Below are 25,675 nucleotides of genomic sequence, written 5' to 3'. Positions count from 1 at the left end.
TGTATGTGGGAAAACTTAGATAATAAGGTTAAGAGAATGTGTCCTTCATACACACACATACACAGACTGATATGTACCTGGTAGTAACTTAATTATTAAGGGTAAGAACATGAGTACTTTATATGCATAATATACACAGACATAGAGTTTGTGTTATAAGTACTAGGCAACTCAGAAATAGTACTGCGTTGAACTGTATCATGGGTGCCAGGAGGATTGAGAAAAGTATTATTAAGAACAGTTGAAGTTTCTGCGGAAATCTGTGAAACCTTAGCCCAGTGTTTTTGGCTTCTCTTGCTAGTTATGGGGAGGGAAAGACGAGTCAGGCTGGCTTTCTGTTGGCTCCATTTGAGCTGTCTGCCACCGGGATGGTAGGTGTGTCCCAGGGAGAGCAGTCTACTGCTTAGGTGGTAATGGCCTCCATTTATGAGGTGATGAAGTAGAGATGACTAAGCTTTGGCCAGAAAGACCAGACCAAGTTCATGGGGCCACCCATGTCAAAGATCCTGGGGGAAAGCTAAGTCTCATTTTAGCCTCTATAAAGAATACATTATATTCTTCTTTTTTTTTTTTAAATTGGCCACACCACGTGGCACGTAGGATCTTACTTAGTTCCCCAACCAGGGATCGAACGCTCACCCTCTGCATCGGAAGCACAGAATCTTAACCACTGGACCACCAGGGAAGTCCCCTGGATTATATTCTTAAAAAATACAAGTGAAAACTGCAGTAAGATGCCATTTTCTGTGTATTAAATTAGCAAAATGAATGAGAGTCTGACCTTTGTTAATTAGGTTGTGATTAAAGAGTACTTTCATGAACTACTGGTTTGTATTATAAATTGGTATTTTCTGAAAATCACTTCGGCTTCATATATCAGGAGCCTTACAATTGATCATATTTTTTGACATAGGAATGCTACTCCTGATATTCTGTTTCAAGGAAGTAGTTGTACATCCAGATGAAGATTTATTTGCAAAGATTCCCATCATACAGTTTCTAAGCAGTGAAACAGTGCTGTTAAACAGGGAAGAAATGGTTAAGTAAATGAAATTCTTATGATAGCAACAGCATTTATGGTAAGGGAAAACAGAGTAGTGAATTGTTATAGAGAGTTATATTTAATCATATTTCAAGATATGGACAGAGAAACACCTGAAAGAAATAAACTAAATGAAAATATTAGCTAAACTATTAACAAAAGGTACTACAGGGGTATGGGGTGGTAGTGAACATTATTTCCCTCTCTTTTGTACTTTTCTGTTTTCCAAAATGAACATTTGTTTATCTTACAATCTTACAAAGGAAACTCTAAAAAGAACAGAGTGAATAATAGTTTCATTAAAGGGAGAAAGAACAGATATCATTTGAAAGAGCTGCTCCAGATATGAGGCCAAGTTTGGAAACAGAAGACCTGTTCTGACATCTCTTTGGAGCAAGTTCTAGGGATAGCAGACTCTTCTTGGAATGAGTGAGAAAGGGTATTAATTTTGTTTCAGAGATTGTTTATCTATCAAATACATCCTGTAAGGGTAAGGATAATATTAACACGACTTCTCCTACCTCTGGCACCTGGTGCGAAAGTTTGCACTAGATTTTGGAAACAAATCGACCCAGTAAACCTCAGCATATCCTTTTGGAGTTAGATAGCATATATCTTATCAATATAAGATAGAGAAGATAGAGAATTCTGAAGTGGAATAATCACTAGCTTACTTGGTATATTTTGTCCTAAGAGTGTGTATCTTAGGCATATGTATGTCAATCTTGAAAAATGGAATGCTATATTAAGACAGATTTGGAGAGAGAGAGGAAAAAGTTGCAGAGCTAATTAGGGTGGTGTATAGGACCAGTCATAGGGGTAGTGAGGGTCTAGGCCTGGGGAATGGGACCCTGCGTTGCTAATGGAGGCTTGTTCATCCCCACTGAAGATCAGGATTGCTCTGGGAATAACTTAACTTTCTGTATAATATTTGAAGAGTTGTGTGTACATATACATATTATTCTTTAAAATTTGGCCCTTTTGGGGGTTAGTTTTATTTATTTATTTTATCTTTTCCTGGAAAATTTGACAGTTAAACTCATAGGCTCACACCAAATAACAGAAAGTTTAAAGATAGTTTGGTAGGCACTGTTGAGTTAGACATTATAAACCATATAATCAGCAATTTGATTTGCCCATTGTTTTATAGAAACTTGGTCCTGGTAATAAATTGAGTATCCCTAGGCAATGATTTTTCTTACCCTAGGTTGAATAACTAGCAAAGGAATTAATGTATCAAATACTTTTAAAATTTTATTAAATTTCCAGGTTGGGCTCTTGTTCTCCACAACAATAACTTTTTCAGTTCGCTGATTTTGTTCTTTGCCTTCTCCAGATGATTTTGTTTTCATTGTGATAATTACTTAACGTTTTATCCTACTTTGATGTGCATTCTTACTGTTGGCTACATTCAGTGTCCAAATTGTAATTTATATTTATAACTGCCTTTCATCTATTAGTCATCCATTGTTTTCTCTCCTGTTTTTAAAGCATAGCAAAGCTGAGTGACTCAAAGAAACTTTTCTAGTTAACATCAGTTGTCCACCACTCTCCATAACCATCTTTAGCCTACTACTAAGAATACTGAGAATTAATATACTTTCCTGCATTTTTCTTTGATTTCTTTTTGTTTGTTTCCTTTAGATGGTAAACTCTTTGAGGGCAGGGATTATGTTGATCCTTGATGTGTGTGCCAAGTTTCCAGCGCACAGTTGTATACACAATACTCGCTGACTAGCTGTTGAAAAATTCGATGCAGCCTCCCCAAGTGTTTAGCATAGTCTGAGTAGTTTATGTGTTAGTTAAATCTGACTCAGTAGTTGGCAGTCCTAGTGTTTCAAGTAGAGATGGAATACCCGCTTGTCTCTCACTAACATCAAGAAAGTACCTAATAGAAGAGTCTTACCACACAGCCTAATGAGAGATGCTATCTGGACTTTGTGGCACCTGGAAGTTCAAGTCTAAAAACATCTTTAAAACAAATTCTTTGAAATATTTCTGAAGGTCCTAAACACTTCACTTTTGTGGCTATTACTGGGAATTAGTTGGTTGATCTCTGCCACTTCAATAATGATTATAGTAATTACTGTATTAGGTGCCTACTGTGGGCCAAACCCGTCCGTATGTGCTTTACAGATGTTTTCTTATTTATACTCTTAACAACTCAACATGGTCTATATTATTCCCATTTTACAGATGAAGAAACTAAGAGAGGTTAATTAAGTTATTCAGAATCATACATATGGTAAATGACAGAAGTCAGTATTTGAATTATGGCCTATTTCCAAAGCTCACACACAGTTACTATTTTTTAATACATCTCAGGGATGAAGACACTAGAGGAAAAACTACTTAAATTCAAATATTGGTTGTAACTGTAAACATTTTGAATTCTAGTAAATGCTCGTATTGCTCTCACAGTATTGCTTATTATCATACAATAATTGATGTCATGCTTATTGAAATCTACAGTTTTTTGTACTTGGAATGAATACTGCTTTCTAAGTGAAAAGGAAGCTCATAACATTTATCAGTGCCATGTGTGTTATAATCACTACTGTTTATCTTAAATATCAGTAAATCTTTTTTTTTTTTTAAATAAATTTATTTATTTATTTTTGGCTGCGTTGGGTCTTCGTTGCTGTGCGCGGGCTTCTCATTGCGGCGGCTTCTCTTGTCGCGGAGCTCGGGCTTCAGTAGTTGTGGCTCGCAGGCTCTAGGCACTCGGGCTCAGTAGCTGTGGCGCACGGACTTAGTTGTTCCACGGCATGTGGGGATCTTCCCGGAGCAGGGCTTGAACCCGTGTTCCCTGCATTGGCAGGCGAATTCTTAACCACTGCGCCACCAGGGAAGCCCAGTAAATCTTTATAATAGGAATCAACTTATATATGTTTTTAATAGTCTTGACTAAGACCTAGAGGCATAATGGCTTTGTTGAAAGAAGGAGATTTCAGTAAGAACTGGTATCAGTGTACCTAGATTTAATGGACAACGTGATAATTTTCTTAGGATTATATTTAGGTGATGTGATAAAATAAATAACTTACTGACAGTTTGTGGATAGATTATTCACTTGCTCATTTTGTGCACTTTTCAAAGCTTATAGTTTTTAACTCAGAGGAAAGCATTATCTAAGAATCGAATTTATAAACTACATTCTAGCTTAAAAAAAAAAAAATTCCTGATACAACACTAGAAAATGTCAAGCCTCATAGGAAAGAATGCTGTTTTTTCTTCCTGTTTGGTGAAGAACGCCTTAGTGAGACGACGTCCTCTGTGGGGAAGAAAACGTTTGTATCACAGCCAGCTCTCCAGGTATCCCCTCAAATCTCTTCGGGATGAGTAATTTCTTGAATGTTCTAAGAACAGAACCAGAGTGCTGCTTTAGAGTGTCCTCTGGCAGTTGAGGTGAAGTGTTTGGGATTCGTGTAGGAAGGGGTCTGGCTTCTTGGAGTTGGTCACAGTAGTTCCACAGGGGACTCTCCCAGGGCTTGGTGAAAACGCGGTCCCTTTAAAACAGCTCATTAAACAACCCCTGAGCCCTTGTCAACCAAGTTCGGTCTCCAAATCTAATAAGTCTTCCTTTTCAACCGCATGGTGCTTTGACTTCCAGAGGAAACTGGTCTCTTAACATTCACACAAACGTAGTTTACCTCTGGATGCTTTCTGCAGCACTCTCCCTGTGCTATGCATCACGTGGATGGCTCTCTCTAGAAAGCATTTTTTCAATACTTTGGACAGATCATTATTAACTAAAGGGGCCCACATTCAAAGCAGTGGTTCTTCAGGATTTTTCTGTGGAAGTTACAATCATCTACTGAACTGAGTTTTTGGCTGCCATCATATTATGCCCCAGCAGGGCAGTGTGTCATCAGAATCAGATGAGGACTCAGTTTCGGCCTGGGGACCTACTGATTTTTCCTACTATCTTGGTTCCTGTCTGGAGAGCTTTTAAGACCGCCAGCTGTGTGGCCTGTTTGAAAGCATGAAGCTTGTGGCAGGAATGTGGCTTTACCCTGTTAGTGTTGCAGGATCACTTCTTGTGTAGAGAACCTTGCTTTTCTCCTGCCTCCTATAGTCTGGTTTTAGATTATTTTTCTTGTGGTTTCGGTTTGTGAGTGTGAACTCATGGCTTTCATTTCCTTTATTCCTTTCCCCCCCTTCACATAGACAGTGAAGAAGGGAATAATTATGAGATATTTTTATACTTGTTTATACTGTCAAGCTGTATAGGCAACTTCCCCTTTGTCTTATAGAAAATAAACTCAGGCTAGTGAAAATATTTGAAATCATTAGTTTTAACTTGCCTTCTCAACAGTTCTTTCACTGTTTTGGTTTAAATATGGTTATAATTGAGAAGGTGTGGACATTAAAGAGTTTACCCACAAATGGCACCATCCATACATAACCACTTTTAGAGTTTTAGTGTATTTTCTGTTACGTCTCTAAGAGGTTATTCTATTTGTTTTGTATTTTAAGTGCTTTTACTGGGAATGAAATTCATAGATTGGAATTTTACCTCATTTTCTCAACCCTTTCTTTTCCTTAGAGGTGTTGAATGCCCAAAAAAATAGCCGGAATAAAAGAGGAAACAATCCCAGACGGATGGACTTTTGTATTATCAACAAGCTAGATGATCCATCCTTTATAACCAGTATTAAATATCTCACCCGATTTCTAAAGGATACACAATCAAGAAGTGCTCGGTGAGGCACAGTGCGTTGTCTTCATTAGCTCTCCACAACTTCTTCACCTACCAGCATTTTATTGACCTTGTTGGAGATTCAGGGCATTGAAATGAATGGAAAGGCTCCAGTGGCTAGGAATGAGTAGCGTCAGTCCACAGGGTTTATCATTTCTGTGCTGCTTCCAGGTAAAAGGAAAGATGACTTGAAGGAAGTGTCCCCTGGAGAACACTGATTACAGGCCAGAGCTGCAATTCCTGTCGTCTGCCCAGGGAGAGCGTATCCGTGGGAGATGGCTACGTTCTCAAAGTTAGAAGGCTGCCCAGAAGGACAGTGGTCTTCTTCCCACCTATAACAATACAGTTATAATATTCTAGAAAAAGAAGCTTAAAGTGATGAAAAATAGTTTCAGAATGCTTAAATGTCAATCTTTTCCACTAGACTGACTTTTTAAAAATTATATTTTACATTTAGGAAATAAATGCCGCTGGGTTCCATATTTGAAGAGCATTTCAAGACCCTCACTTCCCCGTGTTTTGCTTGAGATGAGCATGTTTCCGGGTTTTGGTTCCAGTTTAGCAATCTGCAGAGTGCAGGTTTCTTCAGTTATTTCTCTGATAGAGGCTTTTTATGCCATGCAGTTTGGGTGCTTTCATCTTTTTAATGTGACTTTCCAGAAAAATGCTGTTTGTTATTATTTCTTAAGTGGTTTTAGATGTGTAGTACTCCTTAATCGAGCACTTGAAGTCTCAACTCACTTGTGCAAAGGTGGCTTTAGTTCACTCTGTAGCGGACAACAGGATAACTATAGGTTGGTGAACATACCATACTTTAATACCTTTTTGTGAGTCTTTTTGTGGTATTCTGTGCTTAAAATATGACTTGTTCATGTATTTATGGACAAGCAAGTAGCTTTTGAAATTTACTCTGTATCTGAGAACTGTTTATGGCCTGGTTAACAGAATGACCGTCTAAATTCTAAAATAGATACAAGAGAGAGGGTATGGGGAGACTTGTGTAAACATTTAAGGATTAGAAAGAACTGAAATATCTAAAATCTTCTAGGCAACACCGCAGACTGCTTCTATTTCTAAAAAAAAATTTTTTTTTGATCTACCTTTAAAAGCAAATACATAACTTATTCTGCTATAATTTCTTTCATTTTTAAACCAAAATTTGATTTGTGTGTTACGTAAGCATTAAGTTTCATATATGTGAGGGGAAGGGTGAGGTTTGAGACTAGAACCCACAATCTCTTATTTTTTCAAAATAGCTCTTTTCAGCGTCCCATGTTACCCTTACCATTGACAAGTCATGCCTCTTTGCTTGGAGTGGTAAGTTATACCACTTTTAAAATACCATTACTAAAAACTTAGCTCAAGTTTCTAAGCTGCCTTACATTTTTAAAAGCATTTGAAAGTATTTTTGGACGTGCTAATCATTATTAGTTGGAAGTACAAAGGAAGTGTGTTTGGTTAATTTGTATTAGGGAACCCAGAGTTGTCTGGAGGAAGGGTTAGAAATGTCGAATTCCTTTGGGACTTAAATAAACTCATCTAGTGTCATAAAATCATGAGCGCAAGATAAATTCAGATGAGCTAATTAGCCTTTGCCTCAGAGTTTACTATTTTATAAATAGGGCAAAACCCGCACTTAGAGTTACTTTCATGCTGCTGTTAGGCGAACTGGGCATCAGTGATAAGGTGATTAGTCTTACCTTTACTGTAAACGTTTGCTCCCCATTTTGGACACAAATCCTTATAAGGGTTTAAGATTGGTTCAACTGTTATTTCTCTAATGAACATTTTCCCCTGATTACCTGTCTTTGCTAATACACTTCCATCTGAATTGAGATCTTCCCTCAGATTCTTTAAGCATCAGTTCTGGGTATTTGATTTAGTGTGATAGCTGGAGGAAACCTGTTAATATGAGGTCATTTGTGTCACCGAGAGTATATTTTAAGATTATGAGAAGATTTTTTGCCATAGTTCTCTATTCTGAGTTGCTATTGATTCTAAATACAATGTCAGATTAGCAACTTTTCAGGAAAAAATAAAAAGCAGCACTGTCCCATTGAAAGTAACAAGTTGTAAGATACTTCATTTTTTCAGAAAATATGAAAATATGTATGGGAAATATGTATGTTTCCTTACTTGGGAAGTAAGGATAAACTATAGTAATTTTGTGTTTTATTTAGCAGATGATTGTATTTTTTAAATGTACGGAAGTATTTTCCAAGAGGGGTTCATTGGAACAAAAGTGCATTAGAATCTCAATTGTTATTTTTTAAAAAGTCTGAAATGTGTGTCGATCAACAACTTTGTGAAATGCCACATTAAACTAAAAAGCTTATGTGTGTTGTTAAGTTTACAAATATTCCAACACTTGTTTTACTATGAGCCCCTTTTTGTCAAGGAATATACATCAGTTTAGGAAACTTTGACGTATGGTAATATTTTTATTATGTGTTTAAGCTACTGGGATTTTCAATTCCAGGAATCTTGAAAATAATTCTGAAACATAAAGGCCTAAAATTGTGTTATCTTAAGGATATTTAAGACACATGACATTGCGATTTAAAGAAGCAATCTAGCCATTTAAAAGTAGCACCGTATTTTCTTCCTTTTTTACTAGTATGTAATTTATTTTGTAGTTCTCGTGGATTTAAAAGCAGCTTTTCTGGAAATATGAGCACTGAGCCAGAAGTCGGTAGATCTGATTTCTAGTCCTTTTTTGGCTGAGACTTTAATCAAATCACATAACCTCACTCAGACTCCCTTTTGACATTTGCTTAATGCACGTAATATTTACAGACTCGGGCTACCTCCGGGAATTGTTGTAAAGATAAAGTAAGGGAAAAGGAATCTATCTGTAGATTATCTGTAAGATTAGGGAAATAATTGTGCTTTAATTAAGGAAGTGGAAGTTGGGAGTGTCTTAAAACCCTATTCGTTAAGAGATATGGGGATGTATGTATAACTGATTCACTTTGTTATAAAGCAGAAACTAACACACCGTTGTAAAGCAATTATACTCCAATAAAGATGTTAAAAAAAAAAAAACAACGCTGTTTGTTTAGAGGAACGGCTCTTTATTTGAGGTTGGTAGACTTTGTTAGAGTTAAAGCAGACTTTGGAGATGATTGTGCCCCTCTCTCTTCTTGTCATTGAGGAAACTGAGGCCTCGGGATGGTAAGTGATTGGCCTTGAATCTCACTGGGGGACCCAGGAAGACAGCCAGGTCTCCTGACGCACCCACACGGCAATCCTGGCCTTCAGACCAGTCTAGGAGAGGGAACAGTGACCTGTTAAATCAGATATTCCTGCTGTGTATCTTCCTCCCAGATATTGTTTTACTTTTTATAATGGAATGTTAGTATTATTTTTAAGTTCCTAATTATGTTCTTGTTCAGTACTCTGTTTTGACTTTTATCGTATATTGGATAAAATATTAATGAATTACTTTTTTTTTTTTAAGTATTTGTTTATTTATTTATTTATGGCTGTGTTGGGTCTTCGTTTCTGTGCGAGGGCTTTCTCTAGTTGCGGCGAGTGGGGGCCATTCTTCATCGCGGTGAGCGGGCCTCTCACTATCGCGGCCTCTCTTGGGCACAGGCTCCAGACGCGCAGGCTCAGCAGTTGTGGCTCACGGGCCCAGTTGCTCCGCGGCACGTGGGATCTTCCCAGACCAGGGCTCGAACCCGTGTCCCCTGCATTGGCAGGCAGACCCTCAACCACTGCGCCACCAGGGAAGCCCAATGAATTACTTTTTAGCTGTGAGAATTTTTATTCTTCTGTGTCATGTTTTAAAAAAGAAACTCTGACACGTTACCGTGTAATGTGCTAAAACCGAAATTATGAGAGAAAAGGTAAACACAAGGCAGTTTATAAGTTAGGTTAGTGTGTTACTATTACTTACCTTTACTATTTTGACGTTTAAAGCATGTAGAATTTGTTAACATACCCACTACCATACCTCCTCTAATGTTAGGAAGGAAAAAATGGGAAGATATGCTTCTCCATGACCGCTCTTGAAAACGTTATCCTTTTTTCTTTGCCTCAAGTGCTTACTAAGACAGAAAGTAGCATTGCTTATTTTTATTGGCCACACTTAAAAAATAAGTGAGAAATAAATGTCTTATCAGTCAGCACACATTTGCGGAGTACTTTGTACGGAGGCATTGTGCTTGGTGCTGATGATTTTTAAGACATGCTATGTATGGTCTTTTGCCCAAGAGACCACGCACACACTTATTTACCATTTTATTCTTTTACAGTGTGAGATCAAACATTTTCCTGTATTTAAAAATACCTGAGAGAAGAATTTTCTCTATTTGTGTTCTTTTCGGCTTTATGTGAAATTTGAATAGAGAAATACTGCAAATAGAAAAAGAGTGAATAATTTTAGAACCCTGAGAATAATATTATGAAAGGTTAAATTGTCTATGCTTTAATAAAAGAAGCAGTTAAAATTACTTTAGTCACTGGAATAGTAAGTGTTTCTGTTTAAACTGTAGCCGCACACCTAGACAGAAATAAATCTTGTTAAAACAGCAGCTCACTTCGGACCTTACTTGCTTTGCTCATTCTGGGTTCCCCAAACCTTGACTGCAGTAAAGTAGCAAAGTTCTACTCGGCCTGTCTGTAATAATATCTTTAAAAGGTTCTTTAACCTGATACTTTATGAAGAAAAAATAAAAAGGATTAGTTACGCATGCCTTGAATTTATAGTCTAAAATGAGAATCTAAACATTTGATTATACTACAGTTAACTGAAGCATGTTTCGTTACTACAAACTACAAATGCCCTTTCGTGGGATTTTGATTCAATCTTCACTTCCTTCTCACAGAAGAACTCAAACCCGGGGTCACTTTATGAGTTTGGTCTGCATTTTGATTTGATCTGAATTGTTGACTATGTTATCTTTGTGAAAAACATTAAAAAATATGAAAGAAGACACTGAGATACATAATACTTTATAAGTTCCTTGAAGTCAGGTCTTTTTTTTTTTTTCTCCTTTTAAACCATCTCCAGAGCCTGTATATTTCCCTGTTTGTAGGTCTTGGTAGTATACATATTTGCTGGATAAATGAATGAATGGATTTATATTTATCTTTATGCATCATAATCCTCTTTTGTGTTGGATGCCATTCCAGTTTCCAGCTAGTCTGCCTGAGACATTTCATTTTTGCTTTAAAGTCTTTATTAGTATTTATAAAAAGGGATTAGCTTTTATTCTGGTTATCTGTTGCTTAAAATAACAACTTATTATTATCATCTCATCATCGTGTGGATTAGGAATTTGGACAGGGCATAGCCCGGATGGCTTGTCTCTGCTCCATGGTGTCTGGAGTCTCAGCTGGGATGACGAAAAACTGTTAGGGGCTAGAGAACAGCAGGCGGCTGGCTGGGCATCTCATTCTCTTTTATAGATGACCTCTCCTCATGGCGAGGTTTGGCTTCCTCACAGCACGGTGGCTTCAAGGGAGTCAGGCATGTTTAGCGGCTCAGGACTGTGAGATAGGGGGTTCCAGTGTTCCAGGCTGGAGCTTCAAGGCTCCGCAGTCCCAGAATATCACTTCTTCTGCCGCAGTCTGTTGGTCCAGCCAATCCCTAAGGCAACTCTAGTTTCGAGGGAAAGGCAGTTAAACTTCATTTCTCAATGAGAGGAATATCAAAGAGTTTATTGCTATCATGAGTCTTCCATAGTTCTGTTCTTTACGTACTATTTGTCATCATTATTATTAACCTTATTAGGCTGTGGTTTATTCTAGGGTGTTCAGCAAAATGTCTACTTCTAAGTACTTGGGGACCTGATGATAGCTCTTCTCTTCCTGTCTCCATGCTGTAGTTGTGACTTGACTGCCTGAGTACCCTTAGTCCCAGACCAGAGAGACAGACAGACAGACAGACGGACAGACAGGCAGGCAGGCAGGCAGGCAGGCAGAAAAGTGTTACGTTTCTCTGGGTAGAAACAAGAACTTCTTGAATGGGAGTTCATGTTCGAAATGAGTTTTCCCCATGGTGCCAGAGGGGAATTCCTATATCTGTATATGTGTGTGTGTGTGTAAAATTTCATGATAGGTAGGCCAGTGTGGTACCTAGAGATTTTGGTTTCATATACTATTAAAAAATTTCCCCCAAATCTAGGGAATTGACATAGGATTGCCAAATTTTGCATTTTGTCAAGTCATTACATGAAAAAAAAAAAAAATCTACTACTACCACCTTTTAAGAAAATAAAAGGAAAATGTAATGCCACAAAATAATAAGCTTATAATCTAATAAAGGAGAATCCTCAAATTTAATAAAACTTAGTTTTATGCAAAACAATTTTAATAGAAAATTAAAGCACTAAATTTTTTTTTTTCCACTTAGGTTTAAACCTGGAAAAGCTTTGTTTTTAAGCTACACGCAGAGACACATTCTGGGAACCACTGGTAGAGCCTTATTTTGATTTGTCAGAATTTTTAAAAAACAAAAGCTGTACACAAATGATTTTTTAAATTACATTTTATGGCCGTATTTATTACGTAAGTAATGGGGAAAATTAACTGGTGTAATGTCCCTTATGAAAAGCACCCGTTTTAGTATATGTTACTTAGATTCCTTTTCAATGCAGGAAGATTTTAGTTTCATTAGGACCTATAACACAAAATCAGATTTACTAACTAGGTGTAAATAAAACTACCAAATCAATAAGATTTAAATTATCAGTACCATGCAGTGTTTTCTGGCTGTGACAAGCCTGCTGTTTACAACCTGCAGAGGTCAGGTACCTTTGAGTTCAGTATATACTACTATTGGCTGTGTGACAGTATTTCACATCTCCCCCCCTTATTTTTCTTTCCTTGAACTTATAGAAAACTTTGTCCCTCAACACTTGATATCAAAGGCATTAAAATAATACTAGTCTCTAATCCAATTGTAAGCACAAATCCAAGTACTGAAATTAAGTGGCAGTAAGCTGTCAGCTGTATAATGGTCATCCATATGAATTAGCAGACCCCTATGTTGAATAATTTAGATTGTCATCGGAAAGAAAATACGACATGAGAAAACTTCATGGACATTTATATGCATTCGTAGTCTTTGGAGCTCCTAGTTTGAGGAAAAATTCAGCTACAATAGCTGTTTTCCTAGCTGTCTCCCACCTTAGCTTTTAGAATCGTTGTATTTTCTTTTTTAAATGCGATTCCTCGTGCCAGATAAAGTCCTCAATTTGTCCTAGCCTTTAAGTTTTTTTCTTCACTCTCTTTTATGCTACAACATCATAGTATTTCTTCCATTTTCTTTGCTTATATAAGCACAACAAGCCAATAATTAAATAATCTTGTTAGTGAAACATTTTAGGGCAATTCATTGGGTGAATTCACTGGGTGAGTTGATGCTTGGGGCTGTTTTTATAGTAGCTGGCTGTTAGAAAGCACCTTCTTGATATCAGATCTGTTCTTCTGGGGAGAATGAGGAAGTGGGTGAACCAAGAAATGCAGAGGAGTGGAACCTGGCTGAAGGAACCAGGATGGAAACAGCGGGGGCGGCAGGGGGGTGGTGTGCGGAGGAAGAGTGGCGGTCTTGGCGCTCAGAGAGACCTAGATGCCACTAGCAGGTCTTCCTCTTGCTTTAAACTGAGGAAATCACTTAACTTCCCTGACTTTCACCTTCCTCCTCTGCAGAGTGGAATTGATAGATGCCTATTTATGGAAAATATTAAAAATAATGCTTGTAAAATTTGTATCAGAGTCGCTGACACCTGATGTTTAACACAAGGTGGCTCTCCTTGTTGTTCTGTGTTTAGCACGTTAGGCCGCTCCTCTCCAGATCTTTCACGTTTTATGTGTATTTTGTGTTGTTAGATATTTTATCTGAAAATTCTAGATTCATAACTAATTAACAGGCTTCTCCCATACCTTTTTGGGTACATAATGCCCTTCTTTGGTGGAAAGGCGGACACATATTTGATGATGATTTCCACAGCACACAGTTCAGACACGGTGGCAAGGCCAGCATTTTTAGGATAATATTTGTTTCTGGGTTCATAGAAATTCCATTAGTCAAAGGGAGTACTGTCATTGTCAGGAGAGGCACTAATCTCTTTGAACCTCAGTTTTCCGTCTGTAAAACTGAGTAATTACAATAGATTATTTCCAAGCTTCTTCCAGACCTAAATTTTGAGGCAAAATTGTGCTATTGCCACAGGATCCAGTTTTCTCCATTTGTTCCTCAATGTTTTTGTCAAAACCCAGACGCATAGCAAAATGAAAAATTACATTTTAAGTTTTTTAACAAAATGGGAAACTCTTTATCGGCCCACACAATGAATCAAATTTCTGATGAAGTATCTTTTTTGATAATATTTCTTCTGAGTGACTGTTGGAACCATGGATTGACTCTGAAATCATACAGACAAGAGGGACAAATACTAACTGTACTCCAAGGATAAGCTGCCCCTTTTGCTCTAAGTTGCAGTGCTTTTCTCCTAGTAGTCTAGCGCTCATTTTTGGAATACCATATTCTTTCTAGAACTCTGTAAAATATCGCTACACTTAATTATGTCACATACAATTGGAATTTTACTCAAAGGGGAAAAACATATCTGTGATATAAAATTATAGCTGTAAACATGTATTACACACACGTGAGCTGTTTTCAGTTTGAAAAAAAAATACCATTGTTTTGGTGCTTGCTACTTTTTTTTGTCTTTCGTGGATTAGAGCTGCCTAGTCAGAGGGATAGGAACGTAGGGCCTGGAGGCAGGTGCCACTGGTTTGACATCCAGCCCTGTCACACATTCTTTGATTTTAGACAAATTGCCTTACCGCTTCTTGTCTATAAAATGGGTATTGTATAACACCTTCCTTTTAAAGAAGACATTCTCCTACCCTCCTTCATACTGAGTATGGTTTTTTGGTTTTGTTTTAAAGAATATTCCCTTCATTATGTTGAAATGATGATTATCTTAATGTGGTCCTACAGTGTTGAAAGGCACGGCCTCCCTGGACCTGGTGGGAATTGACAGTGACAGTCATTTTGGGGAGAGGCTGGTTCTCAGGGAACAAACTCAGAAGACGGGCTTTGGTGGACAGAAGGTTTGTGCTGGTCCCTGTGACGTGGTTTTTGAGGGTACTGCTGGGTATTGGGGGTTAAACTATAGACAGATCATATAGTTTTAATGTTACTTCTGATTCACTTCTTTTTGTTACCCTGCGATCCTGAGGTAATTATTATACCACCTTGTCTGTGTTGTACTTGGGGCTATGAGGGGAAGCTTCTCGGCTCATTTCGTAGCAGTCAGAGTAGTCCTTGCATCATCAGTTAGCGGGAAAATCCAAGGAGAAGGTGAGTTTCTGAGAGGAGTTCACAGTCTTATTCCCTCCCCCGGAGCAGATTTTTTTTTCTCTGTTGTTAATATTTGCAGGGTATATATTTTATTTTATTAAGGAAGTAGATGTTTCCTCTCAAGCTGGTTCATTGTAAAAAATAAATTGATAATCTGTGGGAATCTTCTGCTATTCTGGTGTATACAGTAGGCTTCAGTACCTGTTCTTGTTTCATGGAGAACGATAGGGAACATTCAAGGCAAAATGATCTACGCTATTGGGAGAAAAACAGTTAAAATTCTACTCATAGGTTTTGGGAGCCTTTTAGTTTTGGGGGACTGGTTGGCATGTTCTAGTCTTGGTGGGAGTCATCCCGGAGCCTTTTATTTTTGTTTAAGGAAGATTAATTCCTGCCCAATACATTATTGTGTCTTTTCTCCCCTCTAATTCTATTCAAGATTATTATTGTGTGAATTTGGGGGCTGAGCACCCTAATTAAAGACCCAGGACTTCTGCAGGAGAGTTGTTTAAAAGTCACTAGTCCAGCCTCAGGTTATCTTCTTAATCAGAGGTGGAGGAAACCTTGCCCCTTGCCCTCAAGATGCCCACAGCCTAGAGGGGAAGAGAAATTTTAGCATAAGGTCATCGTGACAGTGATCATTTGCACACACTGTGCCCAAATCCTTATTTCCTATTCACTTGTCGACACTCTAACTTTCTCCAGTCTGCTTTACGTCTTTATCATTCCGATGAAACTCTCCTTAGGAAGGTCATGGGCAATTTCTGCTTGCGAACCCGAGTAGAAGCTGTGCAGTTCTCACTGCTGAGTATTGAACAGTGCTGTCCCCTCTCTCCTTCTGGGAACTCTCTCTCTCAGATTCTGTGCTGCTCTCCCTCCTGTCTCTTAGGTAATTTCTTCTCATGCTCCTCCGCTAATTCCTTTCCTACATAATTTTTAAGAGGAGGAGTTCCTTAGGGTGTCTAAATTCCAGATTCCCAGCTCTTTGTCCTTTAAACCATATCTATGGATTTAAATGCTGTTTTCAGGTCAGTGACTTCAAATTTAGTATCTTTAGTCCTCTCCCATGTATATTGGAGCCATGTATATTCAACTACATGTGAGGTGAATTTTTCTTCTAGGTCTTTCTCGGTGCAAGAAGATTACTCTTTGGAGAGTCACTGTTTTTATTACTCTTTGGAGAGTTACTGTTTTATGATGCTGCATTACTATATTGGCTCTGATCATAGTCGGTGAGAGACAGAATTGAAAGGAATGGTTGTATGAGATGTGTGAAATTGATGTTGTCATTATATCATACATATCAACTGTGTATGTCGACCTACCTGTAGCTTAGTTTTTAAATAGACAATATATCCTTTTCTATATATCTTATTTTAATTATGGCTTATGAATTTTTTATATTTAGTATGGATGAAAAGTTATGAAGTTATAAATTAAATCTCTACACTTAAAATTGAGGTATAGTTGATTTACAGTATTAAGTTTCATGTGTATAACAGTGATTCACAATATTTAAAGATTATACTCCACTTATAGTTATTGTAAAATATTGGCTATATTCCCTGTGCTGTACAGTATATCCTTATTTATTTTATATGTAAGTAGTTCATACTTCTGAATCCCTTACCCCCCCTTGTTTTTTTCATAGAAAAGCATTTTATTGTTTTAATTTATTTTTTTAAAGTATTATTTTTTATTTTATTTATCTTTTTTTTTTTTAATTTTTAAAATTTTTGGCTGCATTGGGTCTTCATTGCTGCGCACAGGCTTTCTCTAATTGCGGCGAGTAGGGGCTACTCTTCGTTGCGGTGCGCGGGCTTCTCATTGCGGTGGCTTCTCTTGTTGCGGAGCATGGGCTCTAGGTGAGCGGGCTTCAGTAGTTGCAGCACACTGGCTCAGTAGTTGCAGCACGCCTGCCCTAGAGCATGCAGGCTTCAGTAGTTGTGGCACACAGGCTCAGTAGTTGCGGTGTGCGGGCTCAGTAGTTGTGGCTCACAGGCTCTAGAGCGCAGGCTCAGTGGTTGTGGCTCACAGTTTTAGTTGCTCCGCAGCATGTGGGATCTTCCCGGACCAGGGATCGAACCCGTGTCCCTTGCATGGGCAGGCAGATTCTTAACCACTGTACCACCAGGGAAGTCCCAGGCATTTTATTTTAAATATAGCACTGTGTATATGTCAATCACAAACTCCCAATCTATCCCTCCTCCCCCTCCTTCCTCCTGGTAACCATAAGTTCATTCTCTAAGTTTGTGAGTCTGTTTCTGTTTTGTAAACAAGTTCATTTGTGTCATTTTTTTTAAGATTCTGCATATAAGCGATGTCATATTTGTCTTTGTCTGTCTGATTTACTTCACTTTGTATGATAATCTCCAGGTCCATTCATGTTGCTGCAAATGGCATTATTTCACTATTTTTAATGGCTGAGTAATATTCCATTGTATATATGTACCACATCTTCTTTATCCATTCATCTGTCAATGGACATTTAGGTTGCTCCCATGTCTTGGCTATTGTAAACAGTGCTGCAATGAACATTGGGGTGCATGTATCCTTTCAAACCATGTTTTTCTCTGGATATATGCCCAAGTCCCTTACGCCTATCTTGCGCCTTCTCCCTTTCCCTCCTCCCCCTTGGTAACCACCAGTTTGTTCTCTATATCTGTGAGTGTCTTTTTTGTTATATTCACTAGTTTGTTTTATTGTTTTAGATTCCTCGTATAAAGAATTTCGTTGGTTAGGAGTCGTTGTCTGAACTCTTTAAACAAAGAAAGAAAACATAAGCTTGTGTGAAGTATATATAGAAGTTAATCAGTTAACTTATAAATTATTCTTCTGTAGATTAGATGTTATTTTTAGCACCATTAACTTAATAATTGGGAAAGAATTTTATCTTGCATGTGTGGTACACATTCTTTACATTGTTAAAACTTTTTAGGACATTTTATATTATATAAAATATGTGTTATATATATCAAATACAATGTCCTGTTCAGTAATCTGAAGTAGTTCTCATAGTTAAGTTTTGAAGGTATAGCTTTCCTCTTGATGCTATATGATTTGAAACATGCTGAGTTAAGGAGGGTATGTTTTATGTTCAGTTGTTTGGGAGTTTTTGTGCTTTTAAGCAAAAAGTGGAAAAATAAATTATTGTATTAATCATACATTTTGGGTATACGCTTGTGGTGGGTATATGTTCAGATACGCTTGGCTGGGGCTGTTGAAAAATCTCAAGTAATTTGATCAGTACTTCTAGCTTTTTTCTTCCTTTCCCCATGTGTCCTCTTCATTTCTATCACCCTGTGTGACTGGCTTGATGACTGGGGTGATGCTGGCTAAATAACAAAGAAGACCACTAATAGGACCTCTGTTGGAACATGGTGTATGGTGGCTGCATGGCTCCCCTTTGGCTAGTCATCTCTTTCCAACAGCACGTGCCATGTACTCTGTTGTCCATCAGAAATCAGGTTAGTTGTTACGGTTGGCAAATATATTTTCATTTGCATACCAACACTGATGTTGATGACTTCCTTTAACTGTAGTGACAACTTTGAGAAAATAATGAGGCTACATTTGAGTCAGGAAAAAATAAGGTCATGATTTATTAACAGTGTCAGCCAGGGGTGAGTGATGTGAGGAATATGCTTCCCTTATTGGTACTACACCAGAAACTCAAGGAGGGGTTTTTAGGCTGATCACATTTTGGGCCATCTTTTTCAAATCAAGTTGGCGACAGTGATAACGTTACCATACTTTCCGTAATAGCCTAGTGAGTAAGAGCATGCATGAACTCAGCAGTCAGACCCTGTGTTCAAATCCAGGCTTTGCCGTCACATCAGCTCTGTGACCTTGGACAAAGTATTTCACGTCTCAGTTAAGTTTCTGAATCTACAAAATAGTGATGATAGTGGCAGTACCTGCCTCATAGGGTTGTTAGGAAAATTAAATTAGGTAACACGTTTCAAGCCCTCTGCCCAGAGCTCTCATGAAATAAGCATTCAATGAATGATAGTTATCGTTGTTATTAGTGGTTGTGTTAAACCAAAACAGCAAGATGTGGTCCTTCCTCATCCTAGTAGTCAGAAAGTGCTCTCTTAGCTACTATTACAGACGTCACTTCATTTTCTTCCCGGCTTACTTTCCTTCCTCTGGCTCTGTTCGTAACTATTCATTAAAAAAATAATAAAATAAAACATTGAGCACATCTCTTCCTAACCCTCTCCTGCTTTTATTTTATTTATTTTTATTTTTGGCTGCGTTGGGTCTTCGTTGCTGGGTGCAGTCTTTCTCTAGTTGCAGTGAGCGGGGGCTACTCTTCACTGCGGTGCGTGGGCTTCTCATTGTGGTGGCTTCTCTTGTTGTGGAGCATGGGCTCTAGGCACGCGGGCTTCAGTAGTTGTGGCATGCGGGCTCAGTAGTTGTAGCTCGCGGGCTCTAGAGCGCAGGCTCAGTAGCTGTGGCACACGGGCTTAGTTGCTCTGTGGCATGTGGGATCTTCCCTGGCCAGGGCTCGAACCCATGTCCCTTGCATTGGCAGGCAGATTCTTAACCGCTGTGCCACCAGGGAAGTCCCTCTCCTGCTTTTAAAGAAATCATCAACCTGTAGCTTTAATACTGCCAGCAATCTTTTTATGAGTGATGTAGGTTCAGTCCCGATTTCTTTCTCTCTCTTTTTTTTTTTTGCCTCAAAGTAATGATGTGTAACTTGTGCTAGTTGATGCTCTACTTGACAAATGCTCACACCACCATTTGCTACTAGAACTACTTTTAATCCTTAGATCCCTTTGCTCACATAGGTCACATAGCTATCACATAGGAAGAAAGAGCAGGGACACAGAGGTACATTTTTTTAAATAATTTAAAAATTTTAACCATTAAAATAATTGAGGTATAATTTGCATACCATAAAATGCACCCATTTTAAGTGTATTAAAAGAAGAGTCTTAGTAAATTCTTACAGTTTTGTGTGTCTCATGTTTCTTATACATCTTTCTTTAGCATCACCACAATCCAGTTTTAGAATAATTCTATCAGCCCCAAATGTGTCCATTTTCGGTCCAGTCCCCACTTGTATTCCCTGACCCAGAATACCATGGATCTGTTTTCTGTCTCTGTAGTTTTGCTTTTTCTAGAAATTTCAAATAAATGGAATCATGCAGTATGTTGTCTTTGTGTCTGGCTTCTTTCTTTAGCAAAATGTTTTTTGAGACCCGTTCATGTTGTGACATACATCAGTAATCCATTCCTTTTTATTGTTGAGTGGTATTTCATTGTATGAATGTACCACATTCTGAAAAATTCATTCTCCAGTTGATAAACTTTTGAATCGTTTCCAGTTTTTGGCTATTCTGGATCTAACTGATAGGAACATTCAAGTACAACTCTTTGTATGGTCATCTGTCCCCAAGAGGAATGAAAACACACCTTGGTGTGAAATTGTTGGGTTATATAATGAAAAACTTCCAAACTGTTTTCCAAAACGGCTGTACCATTGCACTTTCCCACCAGCAAAGGATGAGGGTTGTGAGGGTTCTAGTTTCTCCATATCCTTGGCAACACTTTAGATATTTTATTAGATAGGCTATGGTATTTTGTTTTGGTTTTAATTTCCATTTTCCTAATGACTAATGGTGTTCAGTACTTTTTTTGTACATTCCCCATGATATATATAAAATGTCTTGACATATTTTGCTCATTTAAAAAAGTTGAATTATCTGTTTTATTATTGTAAGTGTCCTCTATATATTCTATATACATCCTTTATTAGATAGTTATTTAGCTCTTTATATTTTCTAAATACATGTATGTTATTCGATAATCATTTTGTCAATATTTTCTTTCAGTCCGTGGCTTGTTTTTTTTTTTTTTTTTTTGCTTTCTATTCTGTTTTTTTTTTTTAATATGTCTTTATTGGAGTATAATTGCTTTACAATGTTGTGTTAGCTTGTGTTTTCATTTGTTATTTCTTTTGAAGGGCAAAAGTTTTAATTTTAAAGGAATTCAGTTTTGTTTTTTTCTTTTATGGTCTTAAAAATTTTTTTTTTCCTTTATGCCTTTAGGTGTCATACCTAAAATATTTTTGCCTAATCCACAATAATTTTCTCCAAGTGCTTTCTTCCACGAGCTTTGTAGTTTTAGTTCTTACTTTTGGATCTATCATCCTATCTGTTTTGTGTTAATTTTTGTACAAGGTGCAAGGTAAAGGTTGAGGTTCTTTCCCCCTCCCCCATATGTATAATCAGTTTTTGGTACCATTTATTGAAAAGACTGCCCTTTCCTCATTGAATTACTTTACCACCGTTGTTGAATATGAATTGATATAAACATGTGGGCCTGTTTTTGGACTCTGTTCTCTTCCGTTGTTTACCCTTACGCCAGTACCCTACTGCTTTGATTCTTATAACTTTATTGTAAGAGCTGAAGTCGGGTAGTATCTTTCAGCTTTTGGTGTAGTCTTAAAGTGGTCCCCATTCAAAACTTTCCCAGCAGGCTCCATGTTTATACATCTGTCTGGGTGGTTATGGGCAGATAACACTACTAAGACATCTCAGGGAAAATCAGTTTTACTTCGGGTAGGGTAGGCCTGACATTACCTGTCACTTTATTGAGTTACCTGTCACAGCTAGCAGCATTTAGCAGGATCACACTTGTCATAATCATAATTATGTGTAATGCCTACCATGTACCAAGGGCTTTATGTAATTATCTCATTTGATACTTCCAAGGTGCTGCAAAGAGGACACCATCATCCTCATTTTATAGTTGAGTCCACAATAACATTTCCTAGGTCACACACCTAAGCAGCTGCTAGTGATGGAACAATGTTAACAGCAGCAGTATTCACATGAGAAAGCCAGGTTTTGAAACCTCACCTGTTCGATGATCTTAACCCTAGGTTCTCTCAACTGCTCCAGGCGGCCTTCTTCATGGAGAGGAGGTTTATCTTTTTAGTTTATACGGTGGAAATAGTAGTGGTAGTAAGAGAGAAGAGGACGACAGGCGTGTATCCCTGCCTTTTCTTGCAAGGTTCCTGTCTTTCCTTCTGTCAGTCTGCCGGTGACAGAAGGCCCAGGGCAGTCTTCCCCTCTCCATCCCTTGAAACTCCTAAAGTAGCTTCCTGAAAGCTATCTGGACTCGTAGATGAGAAGGGGGATGTCGATTTATTATAGGTTGTCAGTGCCCGTACTTTTGCTTTAAATAGCTATTTTTTTCCTTTAGTGACTTAGAAAACATTTTATAATTCTGTGTTTATAAGTATTTTGTTAATTCTTCTGGTTTAAAATGTTACACCGAGGTATCATACTATACTGTGGAAATTATTCACGTCTTCTATCTTCATGTCTATATGTATCTTACTTTAGTTTGGATTCATTAGCACTTTTTCCTCATTATATTAGCACATTCATAAAAACCTTTTGAGTGGTATAGATCTAGCAATAATTGTTTAATATCATCATTCGTACTCACATCACAAGTTTTAACTCTTGACTGTTGCATAGTGTGATGTCCTCGAGCACTTTAGTTGTTGGTATAGAATTAGAATGGGCTTAAGTAGGCCAGCAGCGCTGGAAAGAATTGATGACCCCTGTTACGTAACAGTTTACTGCTCACCACTCACAGGCTGCCGCTTGAGGAGAATCCATTTGTTTTATTTACTGCGATAACCTCTTATTTGCATACAGATTTCCTTTTGTTTTTCATGAATCATCTCTGCCTAATACCCTAGCTGCACTTCTTTACCTGTGACTGTCTCCAGACTGATCAGGTCCTGGCAAAAACCAAAATGCATTTTTTTCCCATTTCTTTCCCCTTTATGAAATCAGATGTTGCTAGTGCCCGAGAAAAAAATGGCAATTTGGGTATTAAATTAACATTAGCTTTTTTCTACTATTAGGTTCTATTTATTATTCTAAAGAGTAAAGGGCGCATCAGAAAGTTAATACTCTTTTAAGTCTGATGATGAATCAAAGTATGAATTATTACTGATTGGTGTCACCTGAAGGAAAAAAAAGTGCAGTTGTAAAAACATTCCTTGAAGCTGATTAAATCTAGTAGTACAATAGTTAAAATAAAGACATACTACTACTCGTAGCAGTCATGTCGTTTTTCTTAGGTCCATAATATACACAAGAGTGGTAAACATTAATCCACATAAAACATGATAGGCTCATATTGGTTGTGTTCGTATTACTGACTGTGCATCTTGGAAATAAATAAACTTCTTTGGTACAGTGGAGGTGATCCTTGTGTGGATCAGAGAAAGTGCTGCACAGTCCTTCATGGCTAAGTTCTTTGTTCTCAGAGATACACACCCAGATGAAACTTGGTTGCCCTCATTATTGAAAATGTTCAGTTCTTCCTTTTCTTATCCACCCTTACTCATGCAAATTGTCGTATATGGCATCATTTTTTTTTTTTTTTTTTTTTGGCCGTACCACGTGGCTTGCAGGATCCTAGTTCCCTGACCAGTGGTCGAACCCGGGCCCCTGGCAGTGAGAGCAGCAAGCCCTAACCGCTGGACTGCCAGGGAATTCCCTATAGCATCATGTTTACATCATTTTACACAAGATTTTTTTTTTTTGAGATAAATTATTCACTTTTAAACGTCTTTGTTTAAGCAATCATGACGTAGGTTTTTATTTCAATAATTTCAAGCCTTTCTATTCCATATAGGCAAACTATAAATCACAGCAAATTAAGATCAGTATGTGAACTTAATTAATTAATTAACTTGTTCTGTCATTCATTCATTCATTCAGCAAACATTTCCTGTGTACTGTGTTACTGTGGGCTGGGCATTGGGCTAGGAGTGCAGTGTGGAAATGGGTAGCTCAGGCCTCCTCTGCTTTTGTTCAGCTTTCAGTGCTAGTGATTAAATAGGCAGCTACCAGGAAGTGTAATAAGTGTTATGGCGGGCACTCAAAATTTGTTGGGTAGACACCTCATAATTCACACTGAAATGTAGCCTTATGTGTCTTACATTAGTTTGTACAAATAGAAGTAAGGCAGCAAGTCGTCTTCTCGATTTACCATGCAATTTAATGGAGAGATGTTATTAATGAGTATTATTTGTATATTGGTTGTAAAAAATCACATCCACTCTAATGAGTCTAACAGGATTCTGCATTTTTTATTCATATTTGTTTCTTTATATTGCAGATTTCTCTTGGATTTGGCTACAAATTTATAGATCTTCTGCACTGTGTACAGGCACAGGTGAGTTTAAAAGTAAGCTTTTCTGTTGGTATATTTTGATTTTTAAGTAAAATCAAACATTTAAGATTATACTATTTATAGTTTAGCAAAATAATATGTAAGTAAAATGAATATAAATTTTAAAAGTGTTGTATATTTGTCTACATTTGTTTTATTATGAAAATTCACTATGAATGTGTTGGAAATGATATTTGGAGGTAAAATGACCATATCTGTTAATCAGTGTTTACTGTGTGTATTTGGGAAGAGTTTACATTTACCCATTGGAGGAGGTGAATTATCATTTCATAGCCTAGCAAAATGTTTGCATTTATTTTTATATGTAAATAAAAAATTGCTTGCTATAGATTTTGGCAGCAAATTTCAGTCCTATGTGGGTAGATTTAATGAGCAGGCTTTTCTGGTCCAACCAGTCTGAAATAGCTTCTCAATCACTCCTTATCACACAACACTGATTTATTTTTATCATAATGTTTATGATCATGTGATGTGTTCTTATTTTTAGTTTCCCTACTAGAATATAAGCTCCGTGAACATTGGGGCCATTTTTGTCTTGTTGAAAACAGTGTCCATAACCCTTAGGATAGTGCTTATTGTATGGGAAAGACTGAATAAGCATTTGTTACAGTAATTCTTGGGTAATACATATTAAGAATTTATTTATATTCAGAGTAATTGAACTCTGCACCTGTAAATACAAAATAGAAATAGCTCCGTATACTTATTTCTAAATATGAAATTAATATATATCAGATACTTTGAGTATATCGCTCATAAATGTTCAGAGAAATTACCTGTGTTACATATTTTATGTACTCAAGTGTGATTAATCAGGGTAGAATTCAGAGGATAATGCTTCCAATTCTGTATTTATTTTGTCACCACCCTAGTAGGTTCTTAGGATCAAGTGACGGGTAAACCTGAAGCGAGTGTGGGAGCTTCTCACCTCCTTACTGCGTCATGCTACCATGTTGGAAATGTTTTGTGTTATCTTTACGGAGAGCAAAGTGTCAACATATTTGACATTAGTTGTCCAGTTTTAATCTCTGAAAGCCAAATAAGTTAAAAATTTCCCACTACCTGTCACTTCATACAAAATGTAATTTACTTAGGTTATTTTATTTTTGTAGATTGGGGGAAATTTTTGGTCATTTTTCTGCCCTCTGTATTGATGTTTGAATTCATTATCGAAGGAACCACCCGTTTCCTTGTGTCTTTGGCAGTTTTCTTTAAGTGTTCCAGGATGTTAGTCGCTACTGTTGGGTTCGTGCCTTTTGTTTTTCGTATGTGTTGTTTTTTGATCTGTTTCACCTTCTTCAGGCATTGGTCTCTCCTTCTGCCATCATGGTTTTTCATTTATAAAAAGAACTAAGTCTGAACTTTAGGCTTTTTT

The 25,675-nt window shown here is 37.4% G+C and overlaps 1 protein-coding gene across 5 annotated transcripts in view; it reads left to right on the top strand.

Annotated features, from left to right (window-relative positions):
* Positions 1 to 25,675, top strand: part of NCOA2 (nuclear receptor coactivator 2) — a 269,141-nt gene that overhangs the window by 72,986 nt on the left and 170,480 nt on the right. For all 5 annotated transcript variants that reach the window (XR_011070653.1, XM_068525333.1, XM_068525334.1 and 2 more), the window contains exon 2: positions 24,226 to 24,282. The gene's annotated coding sequence lies outside the window, so the exon portion shown is untranslated. The remainder of the gene's footprint in view (positions 1 to 24,225; positions 24,283 to 25,675) is intronic.

Source organism: Eschrichtius robustus, chromosome 17, assembly GCF_028021215.1.
Source record: "Eschrichtius robustus isolate mEscRob2 chromosome 17, mEscRob2.pri, whole genome shotgun sequence".
In the NCBI taxonomy this organism is placed as follows: domain Eukaryota; kingdom Metazoa; phylum Chordata; class Mammalia; order Artiodactyla; family Eschrichtiidae; genus Eschrichtius; species Eschrichtius robustus.
This window is presented reverse-complemented; position numbering and strand designations above follow the sequence as displayed.